At 37.6% G+C, this 5,123-nt stretch overlaps 1 long non-coding RNA gene across 1 annotated transcript; it reads right to left on the reverse strand.

Annotated features, from left to right (window-relative positions):
• Nucleotides 1-477: 477 nt before the first annotated feature.
• Nucleotides 478-1,973, reverse strand: LOC132719525 (uncharacterized). Its single transcript, XR_009624241.1, has 2 exons — nt 1,323-1,973; nt 478-828 (listed from the first exon to the last, which is right to left on the reverse strand). It is a non-coding gene; the product is annotated as an uncharacterized LOC132719525 (long non-coding RNA).
• Nucleotides 1,974-5,123: the final 3,150 nt, after the last annotated feature.

A 5,123-nucleotide genomic window follows, 5' to 3' on the forward strand; every position in this document is an offset into this window, starting at 1 on the left:
CGTATTATGCTACAGACTTTTTTAATTAACGTTACATAAACGTCTGTTGGTGATATGACGTAACAAGAGGGCCATGAGGTCGCTCACCTGTATATAGCCCCCCCTCCACCCCGGGCCATTTTTTACCCAAGGGCTTTTATTTGTTTATTTTTATTTTTAATATATTTTTTCTATATTTTTTGAACAGACTTGGTAGACACCCATAAGAAGATGTTTCATGCTAAACATCTAAGTTCTAGCTCATTGGGTTTTTTAAAAGAAGATTTTTTAAGTTTTTACTATACACATATAGTTAAAAACAATGACACCCCTGGGGCAGGGCCAGTTTTGACCCAAGTGCTTTTATTTGAACAAACTTTGTAGATATTTACTTAAAGATGTTTCATGCTTAATATCTAAGCTCTAGCTATTTGGGTTTTTTCAAAGAAGATTTTTAAGTTTTTGCTATACACATATAAGGAAAATCAATGACCCCCGGGGCGGGGCCAGTTTTGACCCCAGGGCTTTTATTTGAACATACTTGGTAGACACTCATTAGAACATGTTTCATGCTAAATATCTAAGCTCTAGCTCTTTGAGTTCTTTGAAAGAAGATTTTTTAAGTTTTTACTATATGCATATAGGGAAAATCAATGACCCCCTGGGGCGGGGCCAATTTTGACCCCAGGGCTTTTATTTGAACAAACTTGGTAGACACTCATTAGAAGATGTTTCATGCTAAATATCTTAGCTCTAACTCCTTGGGTTCTTTAAAAGAAGATTTTTTAAGTTTTTACTATATGCATATAGGGAAAATCTATGACCCCCTGGGGCAGGGCCAATTTTGACCTCAGGGCTTTTATTTGAACAAACTTGGTAGACACTCATTAGAAGATGTTTCATGCTAAATATCTTAGCTCAAGCTCTTTGGGTTCTTTAAGAGAAGATTTTTAAGTTTTTACTATATGCATATAGGGAAAATCTATGACCCCTGGGGCGGGGCCAGTTTTGACCCCAGGGCTTTTATTTGAACAAACTTGGTAGACATTCACTAGAAGATGTTTCATGCCACATATCTAAGCTCTAGCTCTTACAGTTCTTTAAAAGAAGATTTTTTAAGTTTTTACTATCTGCATATAGGGAAAATCTATGACCCCCGGGGCGGGGCCAATTTTGACCCCAGGGCTTTTATTTGAACAAACTTGGTAGAAACTCACTAGAAGATGTTTCATGCCAAATATCTTAGCTCTAGCTCTTTGGGTTCTTTAAAAGAAGATTTTTAAGTTTTTACTATATGCATATAGGGAAAATGTATGACCCCCTGGGGCAGGGCCAATTTTGACCCCAAGGGCTTTTATTTGAACAAACTTGGTAGACACTCACTAGAAGATGTTTCATGCCAAATATCTTAGCTCTAGCTCTTTGGGTTCTGTAAAAGAAGATTTTTTAAGTTTTTACTATATGCATATAGGGAAAATCAATGACCCCCTGGGGTGGGGCCAATTTTGACCCCAGGGCTTTTATTTGAACAAACTTGGTAGACACTCATTAGAAGATGTTTCATGCCAAATATCTAAGCTCTAGCTCTTAGGGTTGTTTAAAAGAAGATATTTAAAGATTTTTCTTTCGGTTGCCATGGCAACCAGAGTTCTGCATGGAATTAAATTCTTTGAACACTTTTTAAAGGAACACACGGTGAAGTTTGGATGAAATTGGCTCAGTGGTTTATGAGGAGATGTCATTTAAAGCAAAAGTTTACGGACGGACGATGGACGGCCGGACGCCGGACGAAAAGCGATCACAAAAGCTCACCCTGTCACTTTGTGACAGGTGAGCTAAAAATGAATGACGTAATTCCACATGAATGTATTTCCCATAATTATTATTATGCTAGAAGTTTAAGGCATTATTTTAAGAAGCATGCTCTCAACACTGACTAATATTTTATCGTGCTCCGGGTATGTTGTACTGTTAAATATAAAACCCTGATAAAAAGCGTTACCTAATATATTGGCTATTGACTTTCAGTAGGTAAATTAACAAATGACCAAGGAAGATAGCTGGTAAATTTTATTAAGTTATGACGTCAGGTTGAAGAGAAAATAATGTAGTCTACGACATTTTGGGACAACCCTCGTAAATATGTACCCTGTATATTAAATGACCCTGTTTAATGCAGTCATCAGCCACAATTGTCTCAGGTCAATAAGAACTAGAACTGCCACTATCATGGCGTGAATACCCCCGCATACCACTTTGTCAGAATCAACAGAGGCCATTTAGAGCTCAAGGACAACTTCCCTGCCTAATCTGAGGTTACTAAGCCAGTGCATTGCTAAGTTATGTATTCTACATGCTTCAAATGAGAAAATGTCAAAATCACTACATTGCGGACAGGACATTCTTTAGCAATTGAGAAGAAAAGCTTTTTTTTGTCAAGGTCCCTGTGACCTTGACCTTTGACCCAGTGACCTCAAAATCAATAGGGGTCACCTTATAGTCATGATCAACATCCATACCAAATATGAAGACTGTGGGTCAAAGGAATCTAAAGTTATTGGGCAGACAAAGTTTTTGAAGTCAAAGTCTCTGTGACCTTGACATTTGACCTGGTGACCTCAAAATCAATAGGGGTCATCTACTAATCATGACTAACCTCCATGCCAAATATGACGACTGTAGGTCAAAGGAATCTTAAGTTATTGGGCGGACAAGCTTTTTGAAGTAAAGGCCCCTGTGACCTTAACCTTTGACCTGGTGACCTCAAAATCAATAGGGGTCATCTACTAATCATGACTAACCTCCATGCCAAATATGAAGACTAAGGGTCAAAGGAATCTTAAGATATTGGGCGGACAAGCTCTTTTTCAATCAAGGCCCCTGTGACCTTGACCTAGTGACCTCAAAATCAATAGGGGTCATTTAATAATGATGACTACTCTCCATGCCAAATATGAAGACTAAAGGTCAAAGGAATCTTAAGATATTGGGCGGACAAGCTTTTTGAAGTCAAAGCCCTTGTGACCTTGACCTAGTGACCAGTGACCTCAAAATCAATAGGGTTCATCTACCCATCATGACTAACCTCCATGCCAAATATGAAGACTAAGGGTCAAAGGAATCTTAAGTTATTGGGCGGACAAGAAAAAACCAACGGCCGGACGGACAGACAGCCAGACGGACGGACAAGCTGATTCCAGTATACCCCCCCCCCCCTTACAACTTTGTTGTGCGGGGGTATAATAATGAAATAGTCAACTGTAGATTGTACAAAACAATACAAGAGGGCTATAATGGCCCTATATCACTCAACTAAATTTCTAGAAAAAGTCACAATTCTTAAATGCTAAAGCAAGTCATCAGGAGGGATCAATTTAGATCAAAGGGGAATGATTAAATCAATTTGTATAGGTGTTCACTAGGCAATGCTATTATAATAGAAGATTTTTTGTTGTTTTTACAATATAAATGTGAGGAAAATCAATGACCCCCTGGGGCAGGGGCCAATTTTGACCCAAGGGCTATAAATTTGAACAAGAGCAATATCAACATGGCCATCCCCTGCCGAATGTGTTTGCTCATTGGAAGAATGTATATATAGTAGAGCAGAATAATTCAATTTTAAGAGGTCTTTTGGTAATCAAAACTGATGGCTGAAGTGATTACAGATTTGAAACCTATGTGAATACTGATGGCTGACAATAACAAAGGGCAATAACTGAAAAATAATGCAGGATAGGTTATCATTCTTGTGTGCTGCACCCCTCCTCAGTAAAATCTATCCACCTATGAAGTTTCAAGTTCATACCTCAAATACTTTTTGAGATAAGCTCCCTACAAAATAGTATGAAAAAGAACAATGGGCAATAACTAAAAAATTATATAGGGAAGAGTTATCATTCTTGGGCACAGCATTCCTCCTCAATAAGATCTATCCACCTATGACATTTCACGTTGACACCTCAAACACTTTTGAGTTATGCTCCACTCAGGTGAAAAATTAAGTATGAAAAATAACAAAGGGCAATAACTCAAAAATTATGAAAGGTAGAGTAATCAATCTTATGCACTGCACACGTCCTGAGTGAGCTCTATGCACCTATGAAGTTTCATGTTGATATCTCAAAGGCATTTTGAGTTATGCTCTGGACAAAAATTAATTTTGAAAAATAACAAAGGGCAATAACTCAAAAATTATGCAGGTAGAGTTATCATTCTTGTGCACTGCACATCGCTATCCACCTATGAAGTTTCAAGTTGATACCTCAAATACTTTTTGAGATATGCTCCAGACAAAAATGTCGGACGGAAGGATGGACAGACGGACGGAAGGACAGACGGACAGAAACTATTTCTATATCCCCCGCCGCCTTTTCGGCGGGGGATAAAATTTTTTATATGAATTGTGATTATTATTATTGTCGATGACCAAATTTCAAAGAAATCAGCTGACACAATCAAAAGAGAACTGTCAAATTCTCATAATTTCATTTAATTTTCTTCCTAAAATTTCTACAATAAACCCTTGTGCACTGCACTCCGGGTCATTATAAGAAGCATGCATACCAAGTTTGAAGTCAATCTGACTTATTATGACTGACTTATGCTCCGGACAAGCTAAAGGGGACGCCGACAACGACAACAAAAGTTACCCCTATATGTCGCCTTTTTCAAGGCGACACAATAAAAAGAGAACTGTCAAATTCTCAAAATTTCATTTAATTTCCTTCCTAAAATTTCTACAATAAACCTCAGTGACTGACATCTTAACCTTTTAAGCAATTATTTTAATTTATCATAAGGATATTTTAATATGTACATGTACTAAACTGCATATATAATGCAGAAGTCTATTCTCTACATACAGCTGGAATAACAGACAATATAATATAAGAAACCTTTTCATTTTATTTTTTTTGCCCTTTGACGAAATGCAGAAAATTTATATGAATTGTCAATGACTGAATTTTTCAAAGAAATCAGCCGATGAGATCAGGATCCATGCTGTTGGCTATCAGTTTCTCTTACTCCAATAAGGTTTGAAGGCGAACAGCATGGATTCTGATCAGACTGCGCAAATGCGCAAGCTGGTCTTGATCCATGCTGGTCGCAAACGCATTATTTTGGTTTTGTCATGACACGGC

The sequence above is a fragment of the Ruditapes philippinarum genome, unplaced genomic scaffold (assembly GCF_026571515.1).
Source record: "Ruditapes philippinarum isolate M1 unplaced genomic scaffold, ASM2657151v2 ctg3489_1_1_1_1, whole genome shotgun sequence".
NCBI classification, from domain to species: Eukaryota; Metazoa; Mollusca; class Bivalvia; order Venerida; family Veneridae; genus Ruditapes; species Ruditapes philippinarum.